This window comes from Plecotus auritus (assembly GCF_963455305.1).
Source record: "Plecotus auritus genome assembly, chromosome: 8".
Classification (NCBI taxonomy): Eukaryota; Metazoa; Chordata; class Mammalia; order Chiroptera; family Vespertilionidae; genus Plecotus; species Plecotus auritus.
In genome coordinates, this window is record NC_137782.1 from 128,098,969 (window position 1) to 128,124,336 (window position 25,368).

Below are 25,368 nucleotides of genomic sequence, written 5' to 3' on the forward strand. Positions count from 1 at the left end.
TAAACACTTCCAACATGGCTGATTTCAAGTTACCAACATTATTTGTTCTAGGTAGCAGAAGCATGGGTGATTTATTCTTCGTCCGTTTACTGTCCTATAGTGACTTGAATAGTGACCTCCCAAAATTCATGTCCATTCGGAACCTCAGAATATGACCTTATTTGGAAAAAGAATCTTTGCAGATGTAATTAAAGATCTTGAGATAAAATCATCTTGAATTTAAGGTGGGTCCAAAATCCAATTACTGATTGCCAGAAACTAAGAAGCTAGGAGAGAGACATAAGATGGTTTTCCCTCAGAGACTCCAGAAGGCACCAAGCCTGTAACACCTTGATTTTAGATGTCTGGCCTCCTAAACTACAAGAGAATAAATGTCTGTTGCTCTAGGCCAGTTTTGTGGTTATTTGTTACAGCAGCTCTAGGACTAATACAGTCACCTATTTCAAAATTTTCTATGTAAACTATGTACTTTAACATAAATAAGTCTATAGCTTTTCTTTTCCCTATCTGTTAAATATTATGTCTTTATCCGCCTTCCCAACCTCAGTGTCTGTCCCTCCTCACCTCAGTATTTACTCTTCTCTAGTGGTAGAAAACCTTTCAATTCCACTAACATGCCACATCTTTACATACTCTGTCCCACAGATCTGGCCTCATGAGCATGTGACCAGTGCAGTCACACAGAGCTTAACACTCAGAGAACCCCATGCTTATAATTTAATACTCTGATCGCTGACTTGACATTCTTAATAATTATATCTTTGAACCAGTAAGTAAAGTCCAATGGGATGTGCACCAGGAGCTTGAAGCCTCAGCTCATGTGTGGTTCCACTCCCACCACTTCCCTGGGATGAGTTCTTGACCATCTGGTCCTTGACCTGGGAGTCCAATATCACCCTTCCCACTCCATGGGACACAGAACAAGGAGACCAAGGGTGCACTGAGGTGCTGTGAGTTCCTCAGGGCTAGAATTGACACCTCTGACTCTCCATGACAGCTTCTGCCCTCTGCCTGGGCAACAACTGGGTCATTTCCCCCATTGCCCTCCAGCCCCTGCCAGGGCCTGCATGAGTGGGGAGGGTCAAGGTGGGCATGTTCCCTGTAGGATGTGGTGACAGCCATCCCTGCCCCAGCTAGCAGTGCCCTGGTGATCGTCTTTGGCAAGTGGCTCAGTGGGGGCTTCTCACCCACACCTGATCCAGGTTCCAAGCATGTCCCTGCACAGAGGTTGCAATCTCTTGGAGTCACCCATTAGACATGGTTTGGGAAAATGGGCCTCACGTTTTCACTTTGTACCAGGCCCCACAAATTATGTAGCTGACTCTCCTGTTTCCTCTACCTAAGATGCCCTTTATCTCTTCTCCATTGTTTAGCAGTAAACAATAATAACAATGTAGTAACTATCATTTACTGAGCTTATATGCTGAGCCCTTTATTTATTTATTTATTTATTAATGCTGAGCACTGTGAACTGTAAGGAAGATGAGACATACAGAGATGGCTGTAATTCCAGGTAGTGTGGTGCAGAGTAAGCGCAGGTGAAGCAGGGATGGCATCCAGGTGAGGGATCTGAGGGTCAGAGGTGTCAAATCTGGCCCCAAGGAACTCACAGCAATTCAATGCACCCTTGGTCTCGTGTCCTGTGGGAGGCCCAGGTGGGAGGCTCTGTCCTTGGATAATGGGAACAAGCAGGGACAGCCACAGAGTCTGGAGAACCAGCAGAGAACACATTGTAACACTCAGAACTAGATGACTCAGTGCCTTCTGAGGATCTCTTCTGGGTTATTTCCAGATCTTTTTAACCCAAAATGAGAAGCAACTAGATTTGAGCAAGCACTGTGAAGGCGGTCCCTCACAGCCACTTCTCTGGCTATAAAGAAAATCCCAACTAATCATTCAGAGGCAAGTCCTCACCTCACGGCCACTATGTCAGAGAAGAGGACTTCTGGGACTTGGAGAACCAACCTGGGGGACCAGACAACAGAGGATGGACCAATAGATAATTAAGGGCACTGTCTCTGTTTTGCTAGCTCCCTGGGGGCAGAAAGCATTGAACCTACTTAGGGACACTTTAGATCAGTGGTTTTCGGGCTTCAACATGCATCAAAATCACCCAGCAGGCTTATTAAAGTAGAGCTGGGCTCTACCCCAGGTTTTCTTAAAAAATATATCTTTTTTAAAAATTTATTTCAGAGAGGAAGGGAGAGAGAGATAGAAACATCAATGGTGAGAGAAAATCATTGGTTGGCTGCCTCCTGCATACCCAACACTGGGGGGTCAAGACTACAACTCAGGTACGTACCCTGACTAGGAATCAAACCATGAACCCCTGATTCATAGCTCGACACTCAACCACTGAGCCATGCCTGGCCAGGCTACCCCAGGTTTTCTAATACAATACATCTAGGATTGGGTCTGAAATTTTGCATTTCTAACAAGTTCCCAGGTGAGGTCAATGCTGCTAGTCTGGGCAACACACTTTGAGAGCCCAAGCTTTAAACCCAGAGCAGAGCAGTTAATAGCCTTTTGTCAAAGGACTCCACAAACAACACTTCATTATTGCTGGCATGGAACTCCCACCCCATCTACCACTTCCAAACATAACCCACCTTCCAGGCACACCTGACCTCTTATGGTCCCCCCAAACCTTCCCCACTATGTCACATGTCCATGACTTTGTTATTTTTTAATGCAGAACCCTATAAAAATAAAATAAGAATCAACTCTAATTATCCTATCCAGAGATAGCTGCCACTGACATATGGGTGTGCCTGGTAAGAACTGAATGAGTTGCCTGAAAGTTACATTGGCGGAAAGCTTGCAAATAAATCTCTCAAGTGCCTGCTTTTAAATGTTGGAGTGTGAAGCAGCAGCCCCCTCGCCACAGGAAGGCGTTCTCTCACATACAAGGATTGTCCTCTTAATGAAAGTTTCCCAATTTTGGGAATAATGTCTTGTTTTTGTATAGCAATTTACAAAGCACTTTAGCATATGTTGTCTTATTTGGGTAAAGCATTTGCTGAATGAGGGCCCAGGACTTGCTCAAGGTCTAATCAACAGAATCAAGACTGGAATCCTGGTCTCTGGCTCCAGGCTCTGCTTTTGAGGTTTTCCTACCAAGGCCTCATCATTGTTACTGCAACATGGTTGACCACTTCCTGAGATGGTCTCTTGACAAAAGCAAGCACACTGTCTACCGCTTCCAGCAGCTCTTTCTTTTGTAGTGGTGTACCCTCCCCCACTCTGTCTCCACTATGCCCTGCAAGTGTCTAGGTCAGGGAGCTAGATGAGCTAGAAAACCAGGGCTCTAAATCTCACTGCACAGTGACTACCTGCATGTAGTCTATTTCCAGCTCAGGTCACCTTTCATCTGTCTCCCTGCAGAATCGATTTCGACCTGACCTGCCTAGGACCCCCTACTTGAGCTTTCCCTGACATGCCCTGTGGATGGCATCAGGTGGTAACGATCAGATCCTCAGACCTGTTTTAGTTCTGGCTGAACTGGCTCCCAGACCTCTGAGCACTGTCTCTCTGCCTCTCTTACCAGCCTCTTCAACAGCCTCAGCTACATTCCTGTTTCATTCTCCCTCCCTTCCTTCTCTTTCCTTCCTTCCCCTGCTCATTCATTTTTTAGTCACTGGAGTCCTGCTTTCATCACTTATGTGGGTTTGCCCAATAGGCGCTTTGGGTCCATAGCTAGTTCAAATCCAAAAAGCAAGTACAAGATTCACTGGTCTCAAACAGCAGCAGTGAGCTACCCTGGCCCCACTAAAGACAGGAAGCTGGAGGGAGGCCAATGGGCAGCATCTTCCCAGGGCCCAGTGTGAGCAGAATCCTGAAGGTTCTGCAGTAGGAGAAGCAGGGAGTGGAGGAAGTGCATATAAGGAGAGAACTAGAATAGAGTCTGATGGGGCATGATCAGGCTAGTCCTGGCCGGTTGCTCTCAGTGGTTGGAGCGTTGGGCCTCTTACTGAAGGATTGAGGTTTCAATTCCAGTCATGGGCACGTACCTCGGTAGCAGGCTTAATCCCCGGCCCCAGTCAGGGCTCATGAAGGGGGCAACCAGAGGATGTCTCTCTCTCTCTCATATCAATGTTTCTCTTTCTGTGTGTCTCCCCTTCCCTTCTACTCTCTCTAAAAATCAATGGGGGGAAAACATCCACAGTGAGGATTAACAAAAAAAGATCAGGCTAGATCAGGGGTGGGAAAACTTTTTGACTTGAGGGCCACAATGGGTTCTTAAACTGGACCGGAGGGCCGGAACAAAAGCATGGATGGAGTGTTTGTTTGAACTAATATAAATTCAAAGTAAAGATCATTACATAAAAGGGTACGGTCTTTTTTTTTTATTTCAATAGTTTTATTCATTTCAAACATTTTAACAAGAAGAATGTAAACACTAATTATTATAATTTGAAACTTCAAAAAATGGAAGAATCATAGCACAATAACATACCTTATATTGAAGATGGCAAAGGCAAAATAAAATTGCCTAACAAAGGAAAGGTACAAAAGCCTTTCAAATTAAACTTAAATATAATAAAATAATTTAAAACTAAAACAAATAGAAAAGAACAAAATGTGTAAACAGTAAATTAAACATTTTCTTTAGTGCAACTTCCAAATTATGCCCGGGACGTAGATGTAGATGGCAATGTAGACTGGGTTGAAAGGTTTTTGGTCTTTAAAACATCAACTTCAGTGGGAACAGTGTTGTTGGTCTCCTTTTTAGCTAATGCTCTGATACTGTGCTCTCCAGGGGCGTGTCTCCCTACATCACCACGATAACTTGTCTACGCATTCCCAGGGTGATGTCCGGGGACGCGTCCATGGGCATTACAAGGAGCCTCTGGAAGATTGAGAGGTTGTTCCTTCTACTGAATGGGCGGATATAAATCCGCCCACTCAGAAGAAGGAGCTGCGGCCGTGTTTCCCAACGTTGCCATGTTAACACTGCTGCTGGTGAAGGAGCGGAGGGGAGAGCAAGAGAACCCTCCACTCTTTCGGCTCCGCGGGCCGGATAGAACAGCTGAATGGGCCGGATCTGGCCCGCTGGCCGTAGTTTGCCCACGGCTGGGCTAGATTTAGGCAGAAACTGGATCACTCAGGATCTTGAAGTTTCTGTTAAAGAGCCTGGATTATACTGTGTTCAAATTTCCTCTTTAATGAACTAGGAGACAGGGAGATATTCTATACTATCAGCATGCATGGCTTCCAGCAAAGCCACTCTGTGATTGCCATTTGTAGTAGTAATAATAATAATAATAATAATTTATATATACACTGAGTGGCCAGATTATTATGATATCTGAATGCATAATAATCTGGCCACTCAGTATGTATATAATATATATATATCCCAGTGCATAAATTTGTGCATAGATGGGGTCCAGCCAGCCTGACCAGGGGGAGGGGACATGGGAGGTTGGCTGGCCTGCCTGCTGATCGAATTCCTGGTCGAGGAAACAATTTGCATATTAGCCTTTTATTATATAGGATATACACTGAGTGGCCAGATTATTATGCTTTCAGAGATCATAATAATCTGGCCACTCAGTGTATAAAAGCCTAAGCAACCTTTGAGACCGCATGACCAGAATGACCAGTCAACCAGTTGCTATGATGTGCACTGACCACCAGGGGGCAGATGCTCAACACAGGAGCTGCCCCCTGGTGGTCAGTGCGCTCCCACACCCAACCTCCCAGGGTCCCTCCCCCTAGCTGGTCAGCCCCCCAATAGGCCTCAATCACTGGCCAGGCCAAGGGACCCCACCCATGCATGAATTCCTGTACCAGGCCTCTAGTAATAATAATAATAGCAATAATGACAAAGATAATTAGCATTTATTATCTATTTTGTTTCCGCCATCACACTTAGAAATGGATTCATTTTCAGCATTTATTTGACCACATCTTTGCCTCTGAGACTGAAACCAGAAAATAGTAAAGATCAGAGGCTCTGGGCAATACTCCTGTATTTAGAACTTGGGACTTACGGCCACCTTCAGGGTGAGGAACAATCCGGCAAATTGGAGACTAGTTTCAAGCAAGTTAATTCTGGCATATTTTAGCCTTAATACCATAGGCTTTATTTTATTTACTTTAAATATATTGACATGGAACCACTTTGGGATGTGTAGCTGAATACTCTCCTGCTACTGAGAATTGAAAGGAACGCACTAAAGGCAGCTATTCTGGTCTATGCTGCTGATCAAATGTTATCTTCTTTTACCAAGAGATGTCTTAACAGATCAGCCTAATTCCTAATTGTCAGAAAGCATGACCCAAGACCAACCACTCTGGAATCAGCATAGTCATTCATGGCTTTAGTCCTACAACATTTGATTGGCTCATTTTCAACAATTTTATTCGGTAAGTTTTATCATTTAGTTATTCCATATTTCTCAACTGGGAGCAATTTTGCCCCCCACCCCCACCCCAGGGGATACTTGACAATGTCTAGTAACATTTTTGGTTGTCACATCTAGAGGAGTGAGGGGCGGCAGGGTGTACAGAGCATGCTACAGGCATCTAGTATGTTGAAGCTGGCTGGGGAAGCTACTAACATCCTGTAATGCACTAGACAGCCTCCATGCCAAAGAGTTATCTGGTCCAAAATAGGAAGAGTGCCAAGGCTGAGAATCCCTGAGTCACACGGAAATACTATTTTAAGGTGACTATGTTTTTGGCCCTAGCTGGAGCACTGGCCCACAGATTGAAGATTCCAGTCAAGGGCACGTAACTCAGTTGCAGGCTCGATCCCCCATCCAGGTCTGGACTCGTGCGGGAGGCAATCAATCAGTGTGTCTTTCTCACATCAATGTTTCTCTCTGTGTGTCTCTTCCACTCTCTCAAAAAAATCAATGGAAAAATATCTTCAGTGAGGATTAAAAAACAAACAAACAAAAAAGATGACTATATTTTTGGAAGATTCAGTGGGAGGCTATATTGCTTAATACTATAAATTCCCTGGATTCTTGGTTGATGATGTTTTATGGCCATGTTGAGAAATTGGTCACAACTCTTTGAAGTTTTTCCAGAAAAAAAATATGTTACAATCATGCTTTTGAATGAAGAACATTTGAAGCTTCTACCTGCATGTTGGAGCTTGTACTGGACACACCCAGAGTAGTTTTGGGGGCAGACTCTTGGCCCTCTGAGTATACTGGTTAGCGGCTTTAACTTTCATAGAGGAATGTCTTCTCTACACTCTGTCAGCATCACTATCTACACTCAAGTTCTTGCGCAAGAACATCACTGTAGCAGGGAGATCTAGCAACCCAACACAGACTAACACTCTTTTTCACAGGCGAACATCATTATCAGGCAGTGGCCGGCTTCTTCTCAGCACAACCCCCACCAACCCCTTTGCCTATAAACCCCTTTGTGTGTCACTTCTGGGCTGATATGGTTGAGAAGCAGGCTCATGATCACCTCGTCTTCCCACATCTGCTAACTGGGAGTAGAACTGCAAGGTGAATGGAGCCCAGGTCCCTAAGTTACCCTCTGGAGGTGAGCGGCCCACCCATCAAGAAGACCTGCTTGGACATTACACAAGCAGAAATACACTCTTGGTAAGCCACTGAGATTTTGAGGTTTGTCTCTTATAATAGTTAATGTTACCCAACCTAACCTCAAACACTTCACCACCCACTTTCTTAATCAGCTATAAAAATCATTGTTTATAGAAGATCATCTGAAGCTAGGGTCAGCAAACCATGGCATGTGGGCCAAACCCAGCCTGCTGCCTGTTTCTGTATGGCTGCAGTCCACAGCTAGGAACAGTTTAAATAGCTGGAGAAAAAAGACTAGAGAAAATAACATTTTGTGACACCTGAACATTATAGGAAATTCTAATTTTAGTGTCCCTTAATAAAGTTTTATTGGATCCCAGCTACACAGATTCTCTGAGACTGCTTTTACCCCATAATGACAGCACTGACCTCACTTCCCTAATGTCTAAAATATTTACTATCTGGCCCTTGATAGAAAATGTTTGTCAATTCCTGGTTTGAAAGATATGTAGACCATCCATTCATCTAGATATAATATTTAGAAATTGTCTCCTGCCCCTTTTCTGGCAGGAGAGAGTCTGGATAGGGTCCAGAAAGCCTGGGGCTCATGCTAGGTCTACTTTGCTTTATCTCCTTGTAAGACAGCTTTCATTGAACACTTCTAAGGCACTATTGCAGGGCTATTTTTGAGGACTCCAGGAGATATTTCTCTTAGGTCTCAGGACCTGGGTAATCTGTGCCACTCCTTTGTGACAATCCCTACCACAAAATATCTGCTTGGGTTCCAAGGAGGCTCAATGCCAAATCTATAGGCCATCTTCAACTAATAGGCTCTTAGATGAATTTCTTGAACACTAATATTCCCTGGAACTATTTTATTGCCCTACTCTTTTTTCTTAGCTTTCATCACTTTCTTTAAAAATTCTACTCAATTATAAATTTTTCTCCATGCCGCTTCAGAAATCCCTTTCCGAAATAAGACAAAAAGGGAATTAATAAAACTATAAACAAAAAAACTATGGATTGTATTACATCATTATAAATGTGCTCAATTGTTCTATCATCAACCTGTCTGTGCTGAGAACTATATCACAAAATCCCTTTGACTGTATAATTGTGGGTCTCAGAGGGGAAGTTGAATGAGATGTGGGGGCAGAAGCAGCAGCTCTAAAGGCCTCATATGTTAGAGGAGGTGAGACACTCACAGAGATACAGGCGGGTTCCTCTTGCAGCTCTTTCCCAGTTGCCAGCCCTGTGGACCAGTAGTGAGCCCAGGTGCCACCACCAGACATTTTGCTTCAACCAGCAGGAGCACTAGCCATGCCAAACCCTCCACCTTCCACAGACTTCTACACCAGCCCTCCTTGCAGGGTACCTCCTGCTGTAGGATGTGCCCATCCTCCTGGTTTCCCTGAAAGTCTCAGCTCAATGACCAGCACTCGGGCTGGTTAGTGACTCTTCAACCCTCTTCCCAGACCTGTGCCCTCCCAGACACTCCCACAATTGTGTAAGGTATCATTCCTCCAAATTCCCTATTCTCTAAAACTCATAGGGATCAACTTCCCTGATTGAACCTGGACCAATAAAATAATGTAACATATTTTATTACAAGTAGGATTACTAGTGAGGAACACTTCTCTCTCCTAACTCCTAACCTCTGCTATTGGCCAGATATGATCTTCTCATTAAATGAAAATGCCCTCATTTTGAGATCCCAACCTGGAGAAGAAGCATTTCTAATTCTACAAGGTTCCACCCAGTGCTAAGAAAATTCCTCAAGTCTCAGGCCCACGGGAAGTACAGGCTGTGTTAGAGGTGGATGGACGCAGCATCACTCTGAGGCACCTCCTCCCTCCCACCCTCACAAGAGAGTGGGTGTGGCCCTCTCCCAAGTGTTTCCTCCCTCAGAAACAGAAGATGGCATTTTTTCTGGCTGCTTGGAACCAAGAACCACCCTCCTTGCTCCAGCGATTTTCCTAAATCTTCTCAGACTGAGCACAATAACATCTGACCTGGGATGGGGTGACACTGATTGCCTTCTTGGTGTATTTTGAAAGATACTGGATTTCAGTCATTACTGATTCATTCTTTGGGCTATACCCAGACATCAATGCTTCTTCTACATTGAGAGTCTCTTCTCAAAATGCAAATGTTTCTCAAAGACACCATAATAGCCCTAACCAGTTTGGCTCAGTGGATAGAGCGTGGCCTGCGGACTGAAGGGTCCCAAGTTCGATTCCGGTCAAGGGCATGTACCTTGGTTGTAGGCACATCCCCAGTAGGGGGTGTGCAGGAGGCAGCTGATCGATCTTTCTCTCTTGTCGATGTTTCTAACTCTTTATCCCTCTCCCTTCCTCTCTGTAAAAAATCAATAAAATATATATATTTTTAAAAAGACACCATAATAATAGCAAACTACTATATAGCTCTTACTTTGTGCCAGAGACTGTTCTGGGCACATCACAGATATTAATTCATCTAAACCTCCCAACCATCCTTTGAGGAAGTTACTTTTACTATCATTCCCTTTTTCAGATGCACAAACCAAGGCACCGAATGGTTAGGTAGCTTGCACAGGGTCTCCCAGCTAGTCAATATCAGAATATGAACACCAGCACCTGGTTTGGAGCCTTTTTTTAACCAGTACCTTTTACTATATCTCTGCAGAGATAAATGGCTTTGGCCTGATTTTATTTATTCATTTACTTAGTCAATAAATATTTATTGAGCATTTACTATGTGCTGGATAGTTTGCTGGGCCCTGTGAATTTGGTGGTAAATGTATCCCCACCATCCCTGCCTCCATGGATATGGTCCCTGCTACCATAGACTCATTTGCATTCTCATATTTACTAACATTTTATTGTCTGGGATTTTCAATATACAGAATGCTTTGTAAAACAATAGTGTACAAGTAGTGTAATAACAACCATTTATTAAGTGCATACCGTATGCCAGACATTGAGCTTGTTTCTGCAAGTTCCCCACACAGCAACACCAACCTACTCCACCCCGCTATGCCTCAGCCAGCCTTCCACAGCTCACCACTGGGGCCATTTAACCACCTTCCTGCCCAGGACCAGCTCAGATCCACTGTAATTTCCGTGTTCATTATTGTTTGGAAGGAGTAGAGGGATTGGGGTAGGATCCCTATTGGTCCCAGAAGTTGGAAGCTGTCATTATACTAGAATTAAGTTGGGTGATCCTTTCTTTTATCCGAAAAAAGTCTGGAATTTATTAAAGAAGGGGTTTTTTTTTTAAGTATTTACTAACCAATTTTATGAAGAGACTTTAAAAATCTTATTGTTGTTATTACTAGTTACCTACACCACATCAAACAATGTTTATAGAAATCAAAACAAAAGAACAGTTTTTATCTCAAATTAGCCCTTCACCAAACATTTAGAACTGAGGTTATGATGTCTTCCCCCAAATGCATTATTCCTCCTATATTCTCTATCTTGTTTAATGGCCTCTTCATCAAACTGGATCCCAAGGAGTATCCTCCCCACCTTCCCTCCTTAGTCCACCCTTCTCTCCACACTCAGTTAATCCTTGTCTTCACCTGTCAGTTTGGGGCACCATATCAATGGCCAGAGCCTGCTGTGTCCACATGAAGCTCAAGGATGACCCCATCTGAGACCAGCTCCAAAAGCTAATGCTGAGGTTGTAAGAGGAAAAAATGATTCTTAAGAAACAAATTCTTCCTTCTGCTTTATTTTCAGCCAATCAGGATCCTGGGAGAATCTTGTTCAAAATGCTTTGGGGAAGACAGGTGTGTAATTAAGTCTTATCTGTCATCTTAGCTAAATGTTTACAAAGCCCAAATTAAAATTCTGAGGTGGAAACCATTTATTTTCCAAACAGGGGAAGTCCAGGCTGCTCACATAGCATGCTTATCCCTCTCTCCCCAGAGCCAAGTCTTCTGGGTGGTTAATCCCCAGAGGGCTGAGACTGTCCAGTAAAAGCTACTTGGCAACAGGTGCAACCACCAGTCTCTGGGAAGACTGGAGGCAACTAAGGACCTGACCTGGGGTTGGATGAGTAGAGGATGTGGTATAGGATTGCATTAAAGGCAGAGAACTGTTTTTGTTGTTAATCCTCACCTGAGGATATTTTTTCCCATTGATTTTTAGAGACAGTGGAAGGGAGAGGGAGAGACAAAGAGAAAGAAACATAGATGTGAGAGAGACACCAATTGGTTGCCTTCTGTGCTCGCCCCCACCAGGGATTGAGCCTGCAACCAAGGTACATGCCCTTGATTGGAATCCAACCCTTGACCCTTCAGTCCTTGGGCTGATGCTCCAACCACTTAGCCAAACCAGCTGGGGCCAGAGAATATTTTTTTTAAATAATTAAGTTCATAGATAAATTCCCAGAAGTGGAATTGCTGGGTCATAAGGGGGTGGGTGGAGGTAGAAGAGGGTATAGAGAGGATAAATGGTAATGGGGGGAAAACAAAATAAAATAAAGAAAAAAATAATAAATCTTCTATGTGGATAATTATTTCAGCTGCATGTTATGCTAGTTTGTCTTTTCCCTATTGCTGATGGGCCCAAATCCATTGTGGTGCTTTTGTAAATACAGTTTTATTGATACAAAAATAAATGAACAAATAATTTCACTTCCTCTTTAACCTCCTGTGATGACTTCATTCTCACCACTCGCCAAAATTACTCTCACCAAATCACGACTGACCACTTGCTTACCTCCTCCCAACTTGGGCTCCTGAGCTTTCAGGCCCCCTTTTTCTTAAACTTTCCTTCTTAATTGGTTCTCCTAGAGATCCCCTTTCACCTCTCCATACCCCCTCTAGATCTGCTGAAGGCTCCACTTTCTCCTCCCATCCTCTAAAGGCCAATATTTGCCAAGAATCAGTCCCTGCGTCTTCACTTGTCTCTCTCCACACCTGCTCCCTCAAAGAGACCACCACCTCTACCCTAATTGACCCCAACACTGTCTCCTCCAGGTGAACTATTCACAGATATGGTCAGCATCTCTACCTATAAAAACTCTCCTCAGTTTCTGTGCCTTTCTCAAGAGCTGTGCTACTGTTTTTCCATCCAAGATTAAAACTGGAGGTTCCTCTCTGTCTCTTCGCTCTTCCTTGTCCTCCTTATTCATTAGATCCCTAGTTTGTCCACTTGCCCAGCTAAAACCCATCACTGTTTCCATTGCCACCCCTCTAAAATGAGACTTCAACATATGCCTACGTAAAGACCTTAGCCTCCTAACTGGTCTCCTTCATCACAGTTCTGAATGCTGTTTCAGGCTCTATGAAAGGGCCATATTTGGCTTGAGTTCCAAATGAGTCATTTAGAGTCATTCTTATCACTTCAACTTTGGATTCACAGCCTTTTAAGTCATATGCAAAGAATGAACTCACCTTTCATCCATTCCTATCCCAGTGATATATTTGGATATTGGATTAATCTTCTTGTTGATAATTTAAAGTTCTAGACCAGCCGTGGGCAAACTACGGCCCGCGGGCCAGATCCGGCCCATTCGGCTGTTCTATCCGGCCCGCGGAGCCGAAAGAGCAGAGGGTTCTCTTGCTCTCCCCTCCACTCCTTTACTTTGAATTTATATAAGTTCACACAAACACTCCTTCCATGCTTTTGTTCCGGCCCTCCGATCCAGTTTAAGAACCCATTGTGGCCCTAGAGTCAAAAAGTTTGCCCACCCCTGTTCTAGACAATACTTTTTTTTTTTTAAGACACTGGAGAACATTGATGAATAGGCAGAGACTGTAGAGAATTTGACCTTTAAAGAAGAAAGAAGTGTTGAATAAGATCCATATTTATCCTGTGTGTCCCCTAAGGATTGTACTGTGTGGTGTATGGGAATAGAGTTCAAATAGAAAGCATCAGACTTGCTGGGCTAAGGAGTCAGAGGTCAGAGTTTTGAAAAGCAGTTGGGCATTGAATGTGAAAATCCTGGAAAGAAGGGAGTCATAGAGGAGGAACCCCAAAATCTATGTGCAAATACCCTTCATATGACTTTGAATTAACCATGTTCAGGGAAAGAATCCAAGCAAACCAGCAGAAAGCAATGACTGAGCGGCTAAATGTCTATGCAGATATTTTAAAAGTTGTCTAATATTGAGGAGACTGAGTTTAAGTTCAAGTTTGAACTTCAAACCAATTAAGAGTGCCTCACTTTTCCAGTAAAATCCCATAAGCACCGTATTTTAGGAATAAGAAATATATCCCAAGACTAAGGGCTAACCCCTAGGATTAGGGGGGAAATAGTCCTGTCATAACAGGACCAAAACAAAGCCTTTATAGTAACTGAGTGTTCCACCAGTAATTTAACTGCTATCTAAGACAAAACTCAACTCTCTTTGGAATAAGATAGCTAAATCCAGCAACTCTGCAATGTAATATCCAATATTGAATGTATTACAAAAATTATCAGACTAATGAAGAAGCAGGAAATTGTGACCAATAGTCAAGAGAAAACAGTAAATGGACACAGACATATTGGCAACCCATATGTTGGAATTAAAAGACAGGTTTCTAAAATAACAATGATAGCTATAATAAAGCATCTCTGGGTGGATATGATGGATGAAAGAATGGGCAGTTTCAGGAGAGAGATGAAAATTATTAAAAAACTAGAGGTCCGGTGCATGAAAACTCATGCACTCAGGGGGGTCCTTTAGCCCGGCCTGCACCCTCTTGCAGTCAGGACATCTTGGGGGATGTCCACCTGCTGGCTTAGGCCCGCTCCCTGGGGGGTTGGGCCTAAGCTGGCAGTCAGACATCCCTCTGGCAGCTCAGGAGCCCTCAGGGGATGTCCGACTAAGCCGTTAGTCAGACATCCTTAGCGCTGCCGTGGAGGTGGGACAGGCTCCGGCCACCACTGCTGTGCTGGCCAGCCATGAGCTGGCTTCTGGCTGAGTGTCACTCCCCCTGTGGAAGCACACTGACCACCAGGGGGCAGTTCCTGCATTGAGTGTCTGCCCCCTGGTGGTCAGTGCACGTCATAGTGACTGGTCATTCCGCCGGTAGGGTCAATTTGCATATTACCCTTTTATCATATAGGAGGATAACCAAAGTTTTCTTCCTTTGTGAGATAGTAAGAAGTCTAACACATAGGTAATTGAAAACCCAGAAAGATATGAGAGAGAATTGAGCAGAAAGAAGGTTTGAAAAATCTAGACAAAATTTTTTCTAAGTTTTATTAAAAACATCAATTTACAGGCCCAAGAAGCTCAGCAAACCTTAAGTATGATAAATACAAAAGAAAAAACAACAATATTATCAGTTAAATTTCTGAAAACCACAGAGAAAAAGAAAATCTTAAAAGCTGCAAAAGAGAGAATCAATGATAAGAATGACAACTACTTTCTTTCCAGAAATGATAGAAGCCAGAAGTCAACAGAACAGTATCTGTAAAGTACTGAAAGAATAACACTGTCAAACTAGAATTCTATTTCCATTGATAATATCCTTCAAAATTTAAGGTGGAATAAAGGTATTTCAGGTAAATAAAAACTGAATTTATCATCAGTAAATTCACACATGAGAAATGTTAAAGGAAGTTCTTCAGGCAATAGGAAAATGATACCATATGAAAATTTAGATCTACAGGAAGTTATGAAGATCACCAAAAATGGTAAATATATTTTTAAAATTTTAAATCTTTTTTCTTTTATTAAATTATTAAAAGATAATCAACTGTTTAAAACAAAAATAATAATCTGTTATGAGGTACATACTTTTGTGGAAGTAAAATATATAACTATATTCAAGTACCTACTGTTTTTCTTTCCTGCTACCTAGCGATCCATTAGGGATGAAGAAGGGCCCTTCAAATTGGCCACCTTGCCCACCGGTGTGGTTCAGTGACTGAGCATCAACCTATGAACCAGGAGGTCACTGTTGGATTCCCAGTCAGGGCACATGCGCGGGTTGCGGGCTCGATCACTAGTATGGGACATGCAGTAGCAGCCAATCAATGATTCTCTCTCATCATTGATGTTTCTATCTCTCTCTCCCTCTCCCTTACTCTCTGAAATCAATAAGAATATTTTTTAAACTATAAAAATTTTAAAATTTGCCACCTCAAGAACCTCAAATCAACTGCACAATGACCATTAATATTCTCTTTGGTTAGGAAGAAACTTCCTTCCCAAATTCTGTCCCCTTTTCCGGCCTCCTGATGTCTCCCAGGGCCTAGCCCACCCCACAGTTATGTAAGGTTCCTAAGCTTTTGTTCATTCTCCATAGAAGAAGAGCCCGTTGGTTCTATTCCGGAACCAGGCATTGAAAGCCTCTTCTTTACAGGGCCTCCACATTTTGCTTCTTCTTTTGGAATACTTTCCTCCTCTCTTTTCTAGTTAATCCTTATTCATCCTTCGGATCTCAGCTCAACTATCACTTCCTCAGGGAATCTCTCACTAATCTCTCCTCCATTCCCTTCATGCCACATGTCTGTGTCCATGTCTGCATGTCATGTACGGTCTCTCAGTTCCTCTGGACAAGGCATCACTGTAGTCATGCCCCCAGAACCCAGAGGCTGAGCCCACAGAACCACTGCTAGGTTCATGGAATACATACCTACCTGCCTTTCAAGATGTTCATCTCTTCCAAGCTCTTTGGACCTTCTTGATGTTGATTGACCTCCAGTCCAAACTTCTCATCACCAACTGTCAGATTCTTCTTGCCAGGGCCACCTTCTTTCCCTCAATTCATCCAGTGTGCTGGTCATAGTCAACCTTATTCTGCTGCATCCTTTTGCCAATAAATGCCATGTTATGTCCATGTAAAACTGAGCCTGGGGGAATGCCCATACTTAGAGGCAGGAGAAAGGCAAGAAGGTATTTCAGGCCAGCCAGAGTTAAAAACCCATCCTAAGTATTACTATGGTACCTTCATAGCATTTGTGACATTATATTATCTTTGGCCTATAACCCTGTTCTTCATTGTATGCAGTGCCTAGCACAGAGTCTGGCTGCATATATGCATTCAATCAATATTTGTTGAATAAATGAATAAAAATTTGAAGAGTTCAAAAAGACCCAGAGGAAATGGACTTACTAAAGTGAAGGAAGGAAAGTTTTGAGAAAGTATTAGGAATTCTATTCTCCCCCTTCTCCAAAACCCCCATGCCCACCAACCCCCCCGCCACCTCTTGCAGCACTGGTGTGGCAGTTGGTTGGTCACAGTCATCCTGGAAAGGCTGAATGAGTGCCTGTCCATTCCTGATGCCAAAATACACCCTTGAAGTCATGCCTGCCCAAGAGGGTTTCAATGATGGTCAGTTCTTCCTGTACTAAAAGACATTACATAATGAGGTAAGTGGCATTACAGCCATTAAGGCCTGGGATTAATCAGATAACGTACTCTTAGTATATTCTCTGCAATTATCTGAGTGTACTTCACATTTACCTCTAACTCAGTGGTTCACAGTCCTGGTGTGACTGCTCTCAAGGTGTCTCTAATTATTGCAAATATATCAACAGACTCTCCAAAAGTTTCACCTTAATACAGATTCCCAGGTCCACCCCAGACATATTTTATAGGACTCCCTGGAGTTGAGCCTAGAAACCTGTCTTTTCCATAAAGATTCTCAGATGACTCTGACACAACACTTAGGAATCATTGCTCTATTTCAGTCCTCTTGTTTTCTGGATGAGCAAACTGAGCCAGGAGGATGAAAATGACTTGCCTAAGTCACACTGTGCCAGGATTAGGACCAGGATCCAGGCTTCCTGGCTCCAATTCCAATGCTCTTGCAACTACAGTGCACAGCCTCGGAGTCCCCAGACTCCTGCTCCTGCTTCTGGGAAACTGAGCAAGGCTTAATTACAGGAGCCCTGCTTTTTCTGGTCTTGCTCCTAAACCATGCAGCCTAAAGGGGCAGGGAGAGGGGTGGGCAGTGGGTGTGGTGTAAAGTGATGAGCTCTGAGGGGCTCTTTCAGCCACAGTGGCAGAGGCTGGGAGCTGGGACATGAGCCGCTGTCCCACTGGTCTGCTGGGAGCCCCACCTCCCACCAGCTGTTTTCCAATCCAGGCTCCACTCAACCCCTCCCCGCCCCATTTGTCAACAACTCGCAGAGATGAGAAAAAGGAAACAGCTATGCACGTGTGTCCTTGGAACAAATGGCACAGAGAAAGCAACCTAGAGGTTGTTACTGGAAAGGCTGCCTGACCTGTTTCCATAGCAACACGGACATCCCTGCCCTAGCGGCTACGTGCTGCCCGGCATGTGCACTTTCCCAGGTCCTTGGAAAACACTGGACACTGCTATCTCTCTGGCTCAGGGTTCAGGAATGAGTTGTTAATCCTGGTATTTAGATAATAATATCCGAGACATCCGTGGGACCTTGAGCCAGTGGGAGCTGAGGAAACACGTCTGCAGACCGTCCGGGGAGAGACCCAGAACTTGGGCACCTTCACATTCCTCCTCCTGTGACAGGAGCTGGCATGCAGCCGGAGCTTAAATGCTGTTGGATGAATGGCTGGGCACATGAGTTTCTCCAAGTTCCTTTGCTCCTGGAGGTGCGAGAAAACCAGAGCAGAGCCTGCAGCAGAGCCTGCAGTAGGCCCTTCCCAACTGTGGAGGACGCATATCCGTCTCCAAATGGCATCTGAGAGCCTCCGCTTTGCACTCCTTACACACCAAGTGTCTGCTGGCCTCTCTGAGCTGCAAGCCACCAGTGCTAAATGGATGCAGGGTGGAAGAGGTCATTGTTGGGGGAAAGGGGACATCTGTGATACTTTCAGCAATAAAGATATTTTTTAGAAAAAGAGTAACAACCCAGCAGGGCGTGGCTCAGTGGTTGAATGGTGACCTATGAACCAGGAGGTCACAGTTGGATTCCCCGTCAGGACACATGCCCGGGTTCCAGCTCCATCCCCAGTGTGGGGGGCTGGATCCCCAGTGTGGGGGGCTGGATCCCCAGCGTGGAGCGGAGGCAGCCGATCAATGATTCTCTCTCATCATTGATGTTTCTAGCTCTCTCTCCCTCTCCCTGCCTCTTTAAAAATAAAAACATATTTTAAAAAAAAAGAAAAAGTCAGTAACAAAGTGTTACCCCGCCCAGGGGCATGTTCCCCTCCCTCGACAGAGCCCTCCCCCCCACACCCCCTACCCCTGAAGCACACACACTTTGGGAGAGAGGTATGCAGCAAAGGATCCCCAAGAGTGGAATTTCAAGCACCAGCCATGAAACTGCTTTTAGAAAAGGGGAGGGGATGCACACTGTCCTGAAAATTATTTGCCATCATAATCATAGCCTGGAGCATATTTAAAAACATAGATCTTCTTTATCTTCCTTTGAAAGTGGGTTTCACATAATTAAGGGGACATTTCATTGCTGTATGTTTCTTAGGAAAAGCGCTGAATGCAAGCCAGTTCCTCAGAAGTCCCACAGCATTGCATTACTGCATGCAGTCAATGCATTTTCTTAAGTGGTTTCCATATTTGGAAATAGCAGACAAGTCTGATGAACAAGTTAGGTAAATAAGCCAGATAATGCTTTAGGGATAAAAGAGTCCTTGCAGCTTTAATCAAATGATAAAGGCTTGGGGTTAGTTGGTTTGTGTGGTTATTGTTTTTATAGGATCCATGAGTAATTCAGGAAACCATTTCACGTGGGTCCCCTGATCAGGCACCGTCTCAGGCCCTGGGGATGTTGAGAAGTGGTCCTGGGATGTGATGGGGCTCCCTGCCCTGGAGGTGAAAGGGAGTCTAGTCCACTGGGGAGACAAAGAGGCAACCACATGACATAACTGCTTCCCCTCTCCCCACTTGGTCTCAGACCGCATCCCTTCTGAAACCCCCAATCTGCCAGCTCCTTCCCTTCTTCACTCAGTATCCTTGGGTCCTGGAAACTGCCAGAGAAAACTCAGCCACACAGCCTGCCATCCCTTGAGGTTCCTGGGGACCTCCAATCTGCCAACTATTACCTTCAGAGCCTCCCCAGTGCTTGCTTACTCTCACACAGCAGCTGCTGTAAATTTTAACCGCTGGTGTTTGCCTCCACCCTCACCCCTGCTCCAGGGGCCACCATCTCCTCCCTCACTAGTGCAGATAACTTATCATTTCCTCAGAAAATAAAGGCTGAGCGGCTGGAGCTTCGGGCTCCCAGTCCCTCTGGACAAGGCCCCACCCCAGGCAAGCCCTGGCCAAGGCAGCACTCCAGGGCAGTTAGACAGAACTTCATCCTTCAGAGGTGAAAGGCCTGATGGAGGCTTTGAAACCACAACTCCTCCCAGGGCACGTCCTGGGACTCAGCTCCAACCCAAATGCCTTATCTAAGAGCCTTTCTGAGATCCTGGTGCAGATGTCGCCCCCAGTCTGCTAGCAGACCCAGACAGACCCAGAAAGGCTCCGGATGGCGGCCCACCACTGAAGTTAAAAGCTGGGAGATTGCAGCTAAAAGTAGCCACAGGATATCCGACTCCTCAGAAGCTGAGTCCACATGACCACTGCTGGATTCAAGGAATGCATATCTACCTGTCTAGTTTCCACCTGCCTGCCAGGATGTTCATCTCTTCTGAGCTCTTTGGACATTCTCTCCCCCAGTTGGGTCTTCTAAGGACCAGTCCTCCCCTTATCTCAGGGAAGGAGATATGCCCAAAGCTAAGGCTTCCCTAGAGATCCTGCTTTCCCTCCCCAAACAACTTTCTTCTGATGTTACCCCTGCATCACATTGTTACAGAAAACCGGAGAAGAACCAAGCAATGCTCGGAGAGTTTGGAGTCACACTTTATTCACCGGTGGGCTTAGAGAAAATGAATTCAAATTCTAAGCAAAGCTACAAGCAGAACGTCCCTTTTTATTAAAGAGCCAGCTCTATGTGCGCTTAGTGGTTATCTCGCTGGTGGCCTTGAAAACAACACAGTTCTATCCAATTAAAAAATACACCTGGCATGGCATTGAGAGTATGGGCGTATCTAGTCTCTGGCCTACAAGGTCAGACAGCTAAGTTTATCTGCCTTATTATTCAAGCAGGCTAAAGCAGGCTGGAAAGCAAAGTTATTTTTTTAGAATAAGAAGCCATCTAAAAAATAGCAGAGAATTCCAAACAGTAGTTTTACAAAATAGGGGTTAGCCTTCTCAACATAAACATACCTGAGTCTTCCCCCCAGCTGTTTAAAAAGGTGAAGGGATTAGCCAAGGAACATACATGCATAACCCATAGACAGACAACAGTGTGGTGATGGTCAGAGAGAGGGGGTTGGGACTGGGTGGAGGTGGGCAAAGAGGTAGAAGATGGGGAACACCTGTAATAGTGTCAGCAATAAATAAAAATAATAATAAAAATAAAATAAAAACAAAGGCAGATGACAATAAACCCTTAATCCTCTGTTCCACCAGATTCCATTTTATAGTGCTCTTTTCCTCCCCAGTGCAAGTTTATTTAGAGAATAAAGAATTATTTGGGAAAGGTTAAACAAGATTTTCTTTTTTAAAAATCAATATTAAGAAAGCACAGCCCTAGCTGGTTTGGCTCAGTGGATAGAGCGTCAGCCTATAAACTGAAGGGTCCCAGGTACAATTTCAGTCAAGGGCACATGCCCGGGTTGTGGGCTCAATCCCCAGTAGGAGAACTGTGGGCCATGAGGCTGCAGTGGGCACAGGGGTAGGTCTTGGCCCATCCTCCGCACCCCCAACTGGCCCTCCCATCGCAGCCCCCCCCTCCTTCTCCCATTCCCCCCCCGCCCCCCCCCCCCCTCGTCCCCTGTCTGCTGGCAGCCTGCTCCCGCTGACAGCAGAGCAATTGGGGCCGGTGCCAGCAGCAGGGAGGTGGAGAAGCCCAGAGGGGCGATCAGGGCCAGCACTGGGTGCCAGCAGCAGATGTGGGTGGGACTGTGGCTCACGGGAGCAAAGAATTTTTAGTAACCACCAGAGGCTCACCCCAATGACAGTGACTGGCACCCCCGCTCACCTGCTCCACCATCCTGCTGCAACAGACACCCGCCATGTTCCTCTCTCTGCCACCTGCTGCTGACACCTGCCATGTTCCACACGCATCCCCTGGTGGTCAGCGCACATCATAGCAACCGGTTGTTCAGTTGTTCCACCATTCAGTCTATTTGCATATTAGCCTTTTATTACATAGGATAGAAAGCTTTCTCTTTTCCCAGATTTTAAAAAAATTCTACACTTTTTTTTTTTGACCAATGCTTCTCAGTACTGGTGTCATTGGCAGGGTGGGGACTTTTATAAAATATCAGTGCCTCCATTACCTCTAGAGATTCTGATTTAAATAGATTTCTTTTTCAAATCCTCTTCTGAGTACATATTTCCATTGATTTCTAGAGAGAGGGGAAAGGAGAAAGAGAGAAACATGGATCAGTTTCCTCCCATACGTGCTCCAACTGGGGATTCAGTCCACAACCTTTTGGTGTATGGGTCAACACTCCAATCAACTGAGCCACCCAACCTGGGCTATATAGATAATTCTTCTTTTTTTTCACTATATTTTTATATATTTTTGAGAGGAAGAGAGAGATAGAAACATCAACGATGAGAGAGTATCATTGGTCGGCTGCCTCCTGCACACCCCCTACTGGGGATCAAGCCCGCAACTAGGGCCCTTGACCGGAATGGAACCCAGGACCCTTCAGTCCACAGGCCGATTCTCTATCCACTAAGCCAAACCAGCTGGGGCTAAATAGATAATTCTTGAATAAATTCCCCAGGTGATTCTGAAGCTCAGCCAGCATTGAGAACCAATTTTTGAATATTTAAGATTTTATCTTTTATATTTAAGTTTTTGATTCATCTGGAATTTGTACTAAGGTAAAGTGTGATATGAAACTCAACCTAGTTTTTTTTTCCTGAAGGCTTTTCAATTATTCTAATACCATTTAATAAATCTAAACTATCCAAACTGACTTCAGAAGAGAGAAAAATTCCTGCTTCCACCACTTAATATCTGGGTGATTTGGAGCAAGTTATTTAAACTCTCTAAGCCTCAGTTTTGTGGGGGGTTTTTTCATCTGTAAAATAAGGATAATAATAACTCATAGAGTTATTTTGAGAATTAAAAAGGTTCACACACAAAAAATAATAATAATAATAATAAAATAAAAAGGTTCACAAATTTAAAGCCCTTAGAACAGTATTGGGCCTTAGTAAAATGCCATATTAATATTTGCTACTATATTTGCTATTACTTATTTGGCTCAGCAAATGAACATGTGCAGAGCCAAACCAGATATGATAAAATGTTATGTAATCATTATACTTTTAAAAAGTTTAATTTAAGTGAAAAGAGATATAAAATTAACTCTGTAGATTTTTTTTAAGTGTATACAGTAAACAAACACTAAAATATACTAAAATGTTAACAGTGGTTACATTTGGGTGAAGAGAGATCATGAATTCTCTTTCTTTTCTTTCTTAATATTTCCTATATTTCTCTATTTGCCTACAATAAGCAGGTACTGCTTATATTCAGGGAGAAATGAAAAGTTTAAAAATTGCTAAGTAAAGAGTGTTGATCTGGATCACATCCCTCAACACATATGTCACCCTGCCCAGCACTATTCGAAGAGCTTGTTCTTTAAGTTACATCCATGTCACGGAGTTTTCTGGGGAGTAAGGGGCCAGCGTTGGGACTCTGCTTACCGGCTGGTATGCAGGGAATCTTCTGGGCTATTCTAATCCAGCTAATTGCCCCTGCATCCAGCCTGCATTATGCTATCACTGTATCAACCAGGTCATGAAAGACCTTATCAAAAGCCTTGCAAATGTCTCCATTTGTTGGGTCAACAAATATAGATTGAATCTCTATTATGCTCCAGACTTTGAGTCTATCATGTTTCCTTAATAGATGACTCTAGAAACAAGGGGCGGGGCGGGGGAGGGGGGAATGAGGGCATGTGACAGGGGGTAGGAGAGGCTGGGGGAAGGTCAATGGGGGGGAAAAAAGCAGATATATGTACTACTATATGTAATATTTTAAACAATAAAATAAAAATAAAAAAAGGTGAGGCTGACATATTTTGTTTTTTAAAATCTCAGGCTGAATGCCAATGACTGATGCTTTTTCAAAAGTCTCCCAAACTGTACTATTATTATTTTTTCTAAAAGCACTGTTTTTATTTATAGAGTCCTAACCACTTCAGCAGCCAGAGGAGTGGTAGCGGTTCCTTTTTCAATCCAAGGGCCTCCAGAATGTCAGTCTGTTGTTACCAAACGCACTGACAAGTGGAGTCATGGACCTGGCAAACTAACTACAGTGTTAAGTCTCTCTCTGCTGGAACAACAAGGTGAATATCCATCTCTGCTTCTGTAAGAATCCGAAATTTAGGATTTTCTACTGTAACTACTCCAACTTTTATTTCTGAAGGTTTGAAATCAGTTGATAGAACAGTAGACAGGCATGTAATCAGTTTCCACTGTCCAAATGTCTGGTCAAATATTTTCTTCACTTTTTATTTTTTCCCCAAGAAAACTGGTTGACTTGGTTTAACTCCTGCTGCAGTGGCTTGAAACCCACAGTGGTAACTTGCAAGATCACACCTCACCGGAGGGCCTTGTTCTTTCTCTCTACCAATTAAATCAAACAGCATGCCCTAGCCATTTTGGCTCAGTGGCCGAGCCTCGGCCTTGGGCTGAAGGGTCCTGGATTTGATTCCAGTCAAGGACATGTGCCTCAATTGCAGGCTTGATCCTCAGCCTGGACATGCTGGAGGCAATCACATGGAAGTTTCTCTCTCTCTCTCTCTCCCTCTCTCTCTCTCTCTCTCTCTCTCTCTCTCTCTCTCTCTCTCTCTCTCCCGCCCCTCCCTTCCACTCTTTCCGAGAATCAATGTAAAAATGTCCTTGATTGAAGATTAGCCAAAGTTTAAAAAGTAAAATAAAATCACACATTAACAAAGAGGCCTCATTTTAGCCTCATTGTGCATGTAGACCTGAGAAATATCAGCAGTTCTTTTTCACAGCGTGTCCACAGGAATCTCATAGCCCCACTTGTATTTCCAATTAGCTGCCTCATAGCACGCCCGCTGTACCTGGGACCTGCTAACCGCTGTCATTCCGGCTGTCATCCAGCCATTGTTTCTGGTTATCTTGAATAAGTGAGTCACCCTGCTGGAATCTAAAAATTTATCAGGTATTTCCTACTGTGTGACAATTACTGCACATTTTTTCCCTCTGACAGCTACTGATGTAAGGCCACCCTGGTTAGTAGCCTTAAAAGCATATTCTACTTGGTAGTGCAAGCCATTGGGTGATAAAATGGTATTGTGGTGGTCAAAACCAGTGCTAGAACCATGAAACATGTTGGTGCACCTACTATGTCAAGTGTGTCTGTGGCACCCGTAGCTTTGGCACCAGGATTTTTTTTTTTGATTTTTTTTATAATCTGGTCTAGATCTTGTCTGGACTGAAGCCAAACTCAGCCAGTGGTATTTGAACAAGCTGTGTTCTTCTCATCTGAGCATCCAAATGACTTTAATTCAGCTTTCTGCTTCCTGGCCTCTGTCTCTGCCCTAAAATGGCTCAAAAGGCACACTGGGACCAGTCCTTTATCCTGCAAACCCTCCAGGACCTGGTATAACTTCTTAGTACCTGGAATCTAGAACTCAATGAAAGCAGCAAAATCCTGGAAAGTCTTCCCTTATCTTAGCCTCAATCTGAGAGAAGGTCAAGGGGATTCCAGGCATTTTTAAAGTGCTAAAGAAAATCTCTCCCAACTCACTCAAATTCTTTGCAAGTATGAACTTCCAATTAACACTGAAAATGTTTATTTTTAAAATAAAATCTGAAAATTAAGGCAGATCTATTCTTTTTTTTAATTAATATATTTTTAATTGATTTCAGAGAGGAAAGGAGGGAGAGAGAGAAACATCAATGATGAGAAAGAATCATTGATTGGCTGCCTCCT

The 25,368-nt window shown here is 43.9% G+C and overlaps 1 pseudogene across 1 annotated transcript; it reads right to left on the bottom strand.

The window, feature by feature from the left end:
- Nucleotides 1-23,713: 23,713 nt before the first annotated feature.
- LOC308256675 (proteasome subunit alpha type-6-like) lies at nt 23,714-24,763 on the bottom strand (annotated as a pseudogene). Its single transcript has 2 exons — nt 24,359-24,763; nt 23,714-24,055 (listed from the first exon to the last, which is right to left on the bottom strand). The product of its transcript is annotated as a proteasome subunit alpha type-6-like (transcript).
- Between the last annotated feature and the right edge of the window lie 605 nt (nt 24,764-25,368).